This window comes from Arachis hypogaea, chromosome 14 (assembly GCF_003086295.3).
Source record: "Arachis hypogaea cultivar Tifrunner chromosome 14, arahy.Tifrunner.gnm2.J5K5, whole genome shotgun sequence".
Lineage (NCBI taxonomy): Eukaryota > Viridiplantae > Streptophyta > Magnoliopsida > Fabales > Fabaceae > Arachis > Arachis hypogaea.
This window is the reverse complement of record NC_092049.1, coordinates 93,357,165-93,367,251: the sequence shown is the minus strand read 5'-3', so window position 1 is coordinate 93,367,251 and position 10,087 is coordinate 93,357,165. Positions and strand designations below refer to the sequence as shown.

Below are 10,087 nucleotides of genomic sequence, written 5' to 3'. Positions count from 1 at the left end.
TAACACCCTACCATACAGAGTTTTATGCTTAAGTCATAATTCAGAGATGGCAAGGTATTACGACCTCTAAAATAAAAATTTAGTACGTATAGTAGTATGAATGATGTTTATAACTAGGAGCCTCTGAAGGAAAAAGGGGTAAACAAAAAATCGTGACTCGAAAAGCGCAACACTCCGATCGATAACATAGCGAACAAAAATAAACCATCGCGAGAATTATATATATACGAAAGAGTGTCAAAAACGGGAATATCAAAACTCAAAATCCGGTTGCGAAGATAACCGGTCCGAGCATAGCAATATATATACATATAATAAAATAAGAAAACACCAAAGGAAACCCAAAGGGACATAAAAACAGAGAACCTATTCTCCAAAAATCCCCTCTAGAAGGAGTCATCACAGTTTGTATTATTTAATGGAGATAAAAGTATCTACGCAAAACATATAAACCAAAACAGAGCCCCCAAGAACAAAGGATCTTCGCTAATCTGGAAGTCTCCAGCATGCCTCAACGAGAAGCCTCGCGTCCTGCATCTGAAAACCACAAAATCCGCATGGGTGAGAACCAGAGGTCCCCAGCATGGTAACAGTTCCCCATATATAACATGTAATAATAGAGAAAAGCCGAAGGCAATCCTAGAACTTCCTCCAGATAAATTCAAAGCTTATAAACAAGCTAAACCATAAAGGGCATCTGACTAAAGATCCTTCATTCTAACTAATGCTTCCCTTTCCAATTCCTTCAGACCTCCCAACCACCAGCAGGAGTATAATATAGCAAACGCAGCTAAATCAAACACGAGATATACAAATAGGAACAGATAAGGCATTTAGACAATTAGCAAGTAATATGCAGTCAAATAGGCAATCTCAAACAATTCATATAGTATGCATATGATGAATGCCTGTCCCTAGTGGCTGATGATATCATCTGTCGGTTATAGAGCCAACCTGACAAGTCCTGGTAGCTAACCATTGAACTGTCCTTCTGTCGCGCATCCCCAACTCGAGTTATACTCATCATAAACTTGATCATAATCATGATCCATATCCATCACCCTCATTGGTGAATATTTACGGGGGCGAGCTCATCCGGGACTTTCACAGTGCCTGGCCACACTTACGACATAGGGTCAAAAGAGCTTCGAGTCTCAACCTGGAGCACGTGGTGGCTAGCCACTGCTTCCTCCCAGGGAAACCCTCATCGCCGATGGTGGAAGTGCAAACATTCACAATTCATTCAACAACATCTATGCATTTATACTTAGCCATAATCATGGCTCCACCGTAGCACGGCAATAATCCAGCCATCCGGCTCACGGTTAAATCCATAACCAGCCAATTCATTAGCAATTACGGCCCTTCGGACCATGGCATAACAAGCACTTCCACCGCCATCCTCCGCATCTCACATAAACATCTTTGATCCTCGTTGATCATTCATTTTTCCCTTGCTTCATTCGCAAGTTACCACACTCACTAGCTCCTTGTCTCATTGCTAGGCATATTATAATGATTTAAGACATAAGTGGTGAGATCGGAGGCTTAGAAGTATGAAATTTGGCTTTTAAAACTCAAAAATCAACTTTGGGATGAAAACAGGGCCACGCGTACGCTCACTCCACGCGCACGCGTGGATGACCACAAAACTCATCGACGTGCAAGCGTCATACACGCGGACGCGCGGGTTGAAAAATAGCCAAACGACGTGCACGCGTAAGCCACGCGTACGCGTGGGTGCTCTTGCTCCCCAGGCACAAAACTGGCACAACTCTCGGGAAAATAGCTGGGCATTTGGTGCAGCGCATCGACGATCCCGCGCACACCACGCGCACGCGTGGATGGTGCTTTCTTGAAGAACGGCGCGTACGCGCCAAGTGCGCCTACGCACGGAGGGTCATTCTGCTAAAAATTTTCTAAGTTAAAAGCTGCAGAATTTACAAATTCAACCCCCAATCTTCTGACGGACATAACTTTCTCATTTTAAATTGTTTTCTGCCCGTTCTTTCAACGGCATGGACATCCCGGATCCAATTTCATGTCTAAACAAGCTTGGTACAAAACGGGGATCCGTAGTCCAAGTTACGTCCCGTCAAAACGTGCCCAAAAACCATGTTTTCATAAAAAATCACAAGGTGCCATTTTCAAAACAAACCATATTCAACTCTTTTCAAAATCAACCAAAACATGCCAAATTTCAACCCTTTTTGAAATCAATCAAAATGTACCAAAATCAACATCAAGTCATCCTCAACTCACACATTGACACTTTACCAAAATTCCCAAAACCACCATCCAACCATTTTAACACTTCTCAGTCAAATGGCTAAAGGACAAACACAATATCATGTCATACATCCTTCCTCATCCCAATTTCCAATAATACCATTTTCAATCAAACATCATTATACATACTCATCATCATAATCACCATCAACATGGTACCACCCACCAATTCAACCTTAATCATTCATCAAGCATATATCACAACATGCATTTTCTCATATATCACACAATCAAGGCATCAATATTCATAGTCACATATATGATCACATCATATATCTCAACCATTCAATAACATCATCAATTCAATGCCTATCTTAGGGCCTCTAGCCTAAGTATTTCCTACCACATTACATATTAGATACGAGAAACCAAGACCATACTTTAGCCGATTTCCCAAGCTCAACCGGAGCACTTCCAAATCACTTTTCCTCAAGCTCTCAAGGTCTCAACACCTCCAAGAACAGATTTTATCACACAAAACTCCCTTTTCAAGCTTTCCAAAGTCACCAATCAAGCTCCAATATTCACATATACACAACCTAAGCCACAATCATCATACCCATACACAACATCTCAATACCCAATCATCATAGAACAACAAATTACACTAGGGTTGAGAATATTACTACACCCAAGGTCCAAAGAGACAAGATTAACCTTCTCCTTCAAGAGAGTTGGGTCCTATAACATCAAAGAGCCCAAAATCTCAACATTTTACCCATGAAACTCGAAAACAAAGGCTGGAATTTCGAAGAGAAAAACGTATTTTACCTCAAGATTGGTTGTATGGGTTTTGTAGAGCTCTCCGCGGTGAACGCGTAGCCGTAAACGGTGCGGCGATCGGAGCTCTAGATCAAAAGTTATGGTGGTTTGAAGATCAAGTGAGAGATAAAAGTTTGAGAGAGTGTTCTTCCCCTCCCTCACTCCATTTCAGCGTGTGTGTGTAACAAATGAGGAGAGAGAGTGCTGAAAACTAGGGTTTGGTTTAGTTTAGTTGGGCCAAGAGCCCACTTTGGGTCCGATTGGACTGGTTTGGCCCGTTCGGTCCAATCTTGGTCCGATTTCTATAAAATTGGTACCGAATTTCTCGTCTTAATCTCTATCATATTAAGCCATAAAAATCACATTTTTGGCTTTCTAGAATAAATTCTCATTTATGGGTTAGTTAGCCGTTAATTAACCTGAGAATAAGTGCGGATAATCCGATCGCATCTCCGACTCAAGTTCCCAAGTGTGTTCCTCAACACCACCTCGACTCCATGCCACCTTGACTAATGAAACCTTTTTTCCACGCAGCCGTTTGATACTAGTATCAACAATTCTGACTGGAGCCACTAGAAGCATCAAATCTTCTCTTAACTGAACCGATTCAGGTTCTAACACATGGCTAGCATCAGGAGTGTACTTCTGAAGCTGCGACACATGAAACACGTCGTGCAGGTTCGAAAGATGAGGTGGTAGAGCCATCCGATATGCCACCGGTCAAACCCTTTCCAGGATCTGAAATGGACCGATGTACCGAGGATTCAACTTCCTTGCTTTAATCGCCCTACCTACTCCCTTGGTTGGAGTAACCTTAAGGAAAACATGATCTCCTTCCTCAAATTCCAAGGGCTTCCGTCTCTGATCGGCGTAACTCTTCTGGCGACTCGTAAGCATCCTATCTCAGATTTTCTTGACTTGTTCAGTGGTCTCAGCTATCATCTCTAGCCCCAACAAGCATTTCTCTCCAGTTTCATACCAACATAGCGGAGATTGACATTTTCTCCCATACAATGCCTCATACGAAGCCATTCCGATACTCGCATGGTAACTATTATTGTATGCAAACTCCACTAACGGTATATACCGATCCTAACTCGCCGGTTGGTCCAAAACACAAGCTCTCAAAATATCCTCTAGTGTTTGGATTGTCCTCTCAGATTGACCATCTGTTTAAGGATGGTAAGCCGTACTAAAGCTTAGTCGGGTTCCGAAAGCTTTCTGAAATGCACCCCAAAACCTCGAAGTGAAGCGAGGATCTCTATCAGAGATTATAGTAGCCGGTACGCCATGAAGTCTCACAATCTCTTTTATGTACAACCGTGCTAGTTCCTCAAGGGTGTAAGTCATCCGAATGGGTAAAAAGTGAGCTGATTTCGTCAGTCGGTCCACAATCACCTAGATAGCATCAAAACCAGTCCTAGTCCTTGGCAATCCTGACACAAAGTCCATTGCAATACTTTCCCACTTCCATTGCGGAACCTCTAAAGGTTGCAACATCCCGGAAGGTCTTTGATGTTCAATCTTCACCTTTTGACAAGTTAAGAACTTTGAAACATATTCCGCCACATCATTCTTCATGCTTGGCCACCAAAACATCGCCTTTAAATCATGGTACATTTTAGTACTTCCCGGGTGAATGGAGAATCCGCTTTTGTGTGCCTCCTTTAAGATATCTTGCCTCAAAGTGCCAACATCCGGCACAATGATTCTACCCTTGAATCTCCATAACCCATCTTTTTCTTTTGAAACTCTCCACTGTTTTCCTTGCTCGATAGCCAGTAACACCTTCCATAACGCTTCATCATTTTCATGAGCCTTTAGGAGTTCGGACTTAAAGTCACTCGAGATTTCTAATCGGCTCAAACACAAAGTTCCAGATACTTCTTGAGCACCAATTTGTAGACTCTCGAATCCCTTGAGCAACTTCTCCTCTTGAAGCATCATCCAAGCCGCATATAACGACTTCCGACTTAACGCATCCGCCACTACATTCGCCTTTCCCAGATGGTAATTCAACTCAAAGTCGTAGTCCTTCAATAATTCCATCCACCTTCTCTGCCTCATATTAAGCTCTTTCTGATCAAAGAGATATTTCAAGCTCTTGTGATCGGAGAAGACTTGGAACTTAACCCCATAGAGGTAATGCCTCCACACCTTTAGCGCAAACACGACCGCAGCGAGTTCCAAATCATGCGTAGGGTAACTAACTTCATGCGGTCTCAACTGGCGTGAGGCATACGCCACTACATTATGATGCTGCATGATGAGCGGATAATTTATACGCTTTTTGACATTGTTTTTAGTATGTTTTTAGTAGGATCTAGTTACTTTTAGGGATGTTTTTAATAGATTTTGTGTTAAATTCACATTTCTGGAATTTACTATGAGTTTGTGTGTTTTTCTGTGATTTCAGGTATTTTCTGGCTGAAATTGAGGGACTTGAGCAGAAATCAGATTCAGAGGTTGAAAAAGGACTGCTGATGCTGTTGGATTCTGACCTCCCTGCACTCAAAGTGGATTTTCTGGAGCTACAGAACTCGAAATGGCGCGCTTCCAATTGCGTTGGAAAGTAGACATCCAGCGCTTTCCAGCAATATATAATAGTCCATACTTTGACCAAGAATAGATGACGTAAACTGGCGTTCAACGCCAGCCTTCTGCCCAAATCTGGCGTCCAGCGCCAGAAAAGGATCCAAAACCAGAGTTGAACGCCCAAACTGGCACAAAAACTGGCGTTCAACTCCACAATTGGCCTCTGCACGTGCAACACTTAAGCTCAGCCCAAACACACACCAAGTGGTCCCCGGAAGTGGATTTATACATCAAATACTTACTCATGTAAACCCTAGTAGCTAGTTTATTATAAATAGGACCTCTTACTAGTGTATTAGGCATCTTTGGTCTCAGTTTTAATCCATTGTTCATCTTAGGAGACTATTGATCACGCTTTAGGGGGCTGGCCATCTCGGCCATGCTTGGACCTTCACTTATGTATTTTCAACGGTAGAGTTTCTACACTCCATAGATTAAGGTGTGGAGCTCTGCTGTTCCTCAAAGATTAATGCAAAGTACTACTGTTTTCTATTCAATTCTTCTTATTTCTCTTCTAAGATATCCATTCGCACCCAAGAACGTGATGAAGGTGATGATTATGTGTGACGCTCATCATCCTTCTCCCTTATGAACGCGTGCCTGACAAACACTTCTGTTCTACATGAAATAAGCTAGAATGAGTATCTCTTAGATCTCCTAACCAGAATCTTCGTGGCGTAAGCTAGAATGATGGCGGCATTCAAGAGAATCCGGAAGGTCTAAACCTTGTCTGTGGTATTCTGAGTAGGATTCAATGATTGAATGACTGTGACGAGCTTTAAACTCGCGAGTGCTGGGCGTTAGTGACAGACGCAAAAGGAGGGTGAATCCTATTCCAGCATGATCGGGAACCGATAGATGAATAGCCGTGCCGTGACAGGGTGCGTGAGCATATTATTCACTGAGAGGAGGGGAATGTAGCCACTGACAACGGTGATGCCCTTGCATAAAGCCAGCCATGGAAAGGAGTAAGACTGATTGGATGAAGATAGTAGGAAAGCAGAGATTCAGAGGAACGAAAGCATCTCCATTCGCTTATCTGAAATTCCTATCAATGAATTACATAAGTGTCTCTATCCCTATTTTATTAATTAGTATTCGAAAACACCATTATCACTTTATATCTGCCTGACTGAGATCTACAAGGTGACCATAGCTTGCTTCATACCAACAATCTCCGTGGGATTCGACCCTTACTCACGTAAGGTATTACTTGGACGACCCAGTGCACTTGCTGGTTAGTTGTATCGAAGTTGTGACAATTATGAATTAAGATCAGAGCACCAAGCTTTAGAGCCATTACCAGGATTTGTTCGAGCCTGGAGATCACAATTTCGTGCACCAAGTTTTTGGCGCCGTTGCCGGGGATTGTTTGAGTTTGGACAACTGACGGTTCATCTTGTTGCTCAGATTAGGTAATTTTCTCTTTGTTTTCTTTTCAAAAATTTTTCAAAAATAATTTCAAAAATCTCTCATCTGTTTTCGAAAAAAAAAATAATAAAAATGTTTTCAAAAATTTTATTCAAGATTTTTAAGAATGAATTCTAGTGTTTCATGATGATTTGTTGAATCCTGGCTGGCTGTAAGCCATGTCCAATCTTTTGGACTGAGATTTCAACTTATCATCACAAGAGATTCTCACACACTTAGTTGTTCTATACATGAAAAAACTTACATGCTAAAGCTTGGCTGGCTATTAAGCCATGCCTGACCCTCTGATTGGAGCTTTAGAGCATAAGATTCCTGGAATTCATATTAAAAATTTTGGAATCCTTATTTTTCTTTTTCAAAATAATTTTTCGAAAAATATAAAATAAAAATCCAAAAAAATTTAGAAAATCACAAAAATCAAAAATATTTCATGTTTCTTGTTTGAGTCTTGAGTCATATCATAAGTTTGGTGTCACTTGCATATGCATCTTGCATTTTTTCGAAAATATCATGCATTCATAGTGTTCTTCATGATCTTCAAGTTGTTCTTGGTAAGTCTTCTTGTTTGATCTTGATAATTTTTTTGTTTTGTGTCTTTTCATGTTTATCATATGCATTCTTGAATTCTTAGTGCGTAAGCATTAAAGAATTCTAAGTTTGGTGTCTTGCATGTTTTCTTTGCATTAAAAGTTTTTCAAAATTGTGTCTATGATGTTCATCTTGGCATTCAAAGTGTTCTTGGTGTTCATCTTGACATTCATAGCATTCTTGCATGCATTCATTGTTTTGATCTAAAAATTTCATGCATTGCATAATTTTCATGTTTTTCATAAAAATTTCAAAAATCAAAAAAATATCTTTCCCTTTTTCTCTCATCAAATTCGAAAATTTGAGTTGACTTTTTCAAAAATTTTTAAAATCAAGTTGTTTCTTATGAGTCAAATCAAATTTTCAATTTGAAAATCTTATCTTTTTCAACATCTTTTTCAAAAATCAAATCTTTTTCAAAATTCATGGTTATTTTCGAAAATTCCAAAAATAATTTTCAAAAATCTTTTTCTTATTTTATATCATAATTTTCGAAAATAACATAAACAATTAATGTTTTGATTCAAAAATTTGAAGTTTGTTACTTGCTTGTTAAGAAAGATTCAAACTTTAAGTTCTAGAATCATATCTTGTGATTTCTTATGAATCAAGTCATTAATTGTGATTTTAAAAATCAAATCTTTTTCAAAACTAATTTCAATCATATCTTTTCAAAAATATCTTCTTATCTTATCTTTTTTAAAAATATCTTTTCAAAATATCTTCTCTAACCTCCTAACTTCCTATCTTTTCAAAATTTGTTTCAACTAACTAACTAACTTTTTGTTTGTTTCTTAACTTTTTCAAAACTACCTAACTAACTCTCTCTCTCTAATTTTCGAAAATATCTCCCCTCTTTTTCAAAAATTTCTTTTTTATTAACTAATTATTTTTATTTTTAAATTTAAAAAAAATTTTTTTCGAAAATTACTAAACATTTTTCAAAAACTATTTTCAAAAATCACTAACTCTTTTTCAAAATAATTTTCGAAAAATTTCCCTCCCCCATCTTACTCTATTTATTCATTCATATCCTAACATCTCATCTCACATCTCTTCCATTCGTACAATTGTGCTTCTTCCTTTACATTACATTCTTTGTCTCCCCCTCTTCTTCCACTTACATAAGGGAACCTCTATACTGTGGTAAAGAGAATCTCTATTATTATTATTATTTTTCTGTGCCCTCTTCTTTGTCATATGAGCAGGAGCAAGGATAAGAACATTCTTGTGGAAGCATATCCAGAACCTGAAAGGACTCTGAAGAGAAAATTAAGAGAAGCTAAAATACAACAATCCAGAGATAACCTTTCAGAAATTTTCAAACAGGCAGAGGAGATGGCAGCCGAAAATAATAATAATGTAAGGAAGATGCTTGGTGACTTTACTGCACCTAATTCCAATTTACATGGAAGAAGCATCTCCATTCCTGCCATTGGAGCAAACAACTTTGAGCTGAAACCTCAATTAGTTTCTCTGATGCAGCAGAACTGCAAGTTTCATGGACTTCCATCTGAAGATCCTTTTCAGTTCTTAACTGAATTCTTGCAGATATGTGATACTGTAAAGACTAATGGAGTAGATCCTGAAGTCTACAGGCTCATGCTTTTCCCTTTTGCTGTAAGAGACAGAGCTAGATTATGGTTGGATTCTCAACCCAAAGACAGCCTGAACTCTTGGGATAAGCTGGTCACGGCTTTCTTGGCCAAGTACTTTCCTCCTCAAAAGCTGAGCAAGCTTAGAGCTGATGTTCAAACCTTCAGACAGAAAGAAGGTGAATCCCTCTATGAAGCTTGGGAAAGATACAAACAGTTGACCAAAAAGTGTCCTTCTGACATGCTTTCAGAATGGACCATCCTGGATATATTCTATGATGGTTTATCTGAGCTATCAAAGATGTCGCTGGACACTTCTGCAGGTGGATCCATTCACCTAAAGAAAACGCCTGCAGAAGCTCAAGAACTCATTGACATGATTGCTAATAACCAGTTCATGTACACTTCTGAAAGGAATCCTGTGAGTAATGGGACGCCTATGAAGAAGGGAGTTCTTGAAGTTGGTACTCTGAATGCCATATTGGCTCAGAATAAAATATTGACTCAGCAAGTCAATATGATCTCTCAGAGTCTGCATGGAATGCAAGCTGCATCCAACAGTACTCAAGAGGCATCTTCTGAAGAAGAAGCCTATGATCCTGAGAACCCTGCAATAGCAGAGGTAAATTACTTAGGTGAACCTTACGGAAACACCTATAACTCAACATGGAGAAATCATCCAAATTTCTCATGGAAGGATCAAAAGCCTCAACAAGGCTTTAATAATGGTGGAAGAAACAGGTTTAGCAATAGCAAGCCTTTTCCATCATCAACTCAGCAACAGACAGAGAACTCTGAACAAAATGCTTCTAATTTAGCAAATCTAG

General features: G+C 39.4%; 1 non-coding gene across 1 annotated transcript; it reads right to left on the bottom strand.

Annotated features, from left to right (window-relative positions):
- Positions 1-9,399: 9,399 nt before the first annotated feature.
- LOC112745466 (small nucleolar RNA R71) lies at positions 9,400-9,507 on the bottom strand. Its single transcript, XR_003173394.1, has one exon. It is a non-coding gene; the product is annotated as a small nucleolar RNA R71 (small nucleolar RNA).
- Positions 9,508-10,087: the final 580 nt, after the last annotated feature.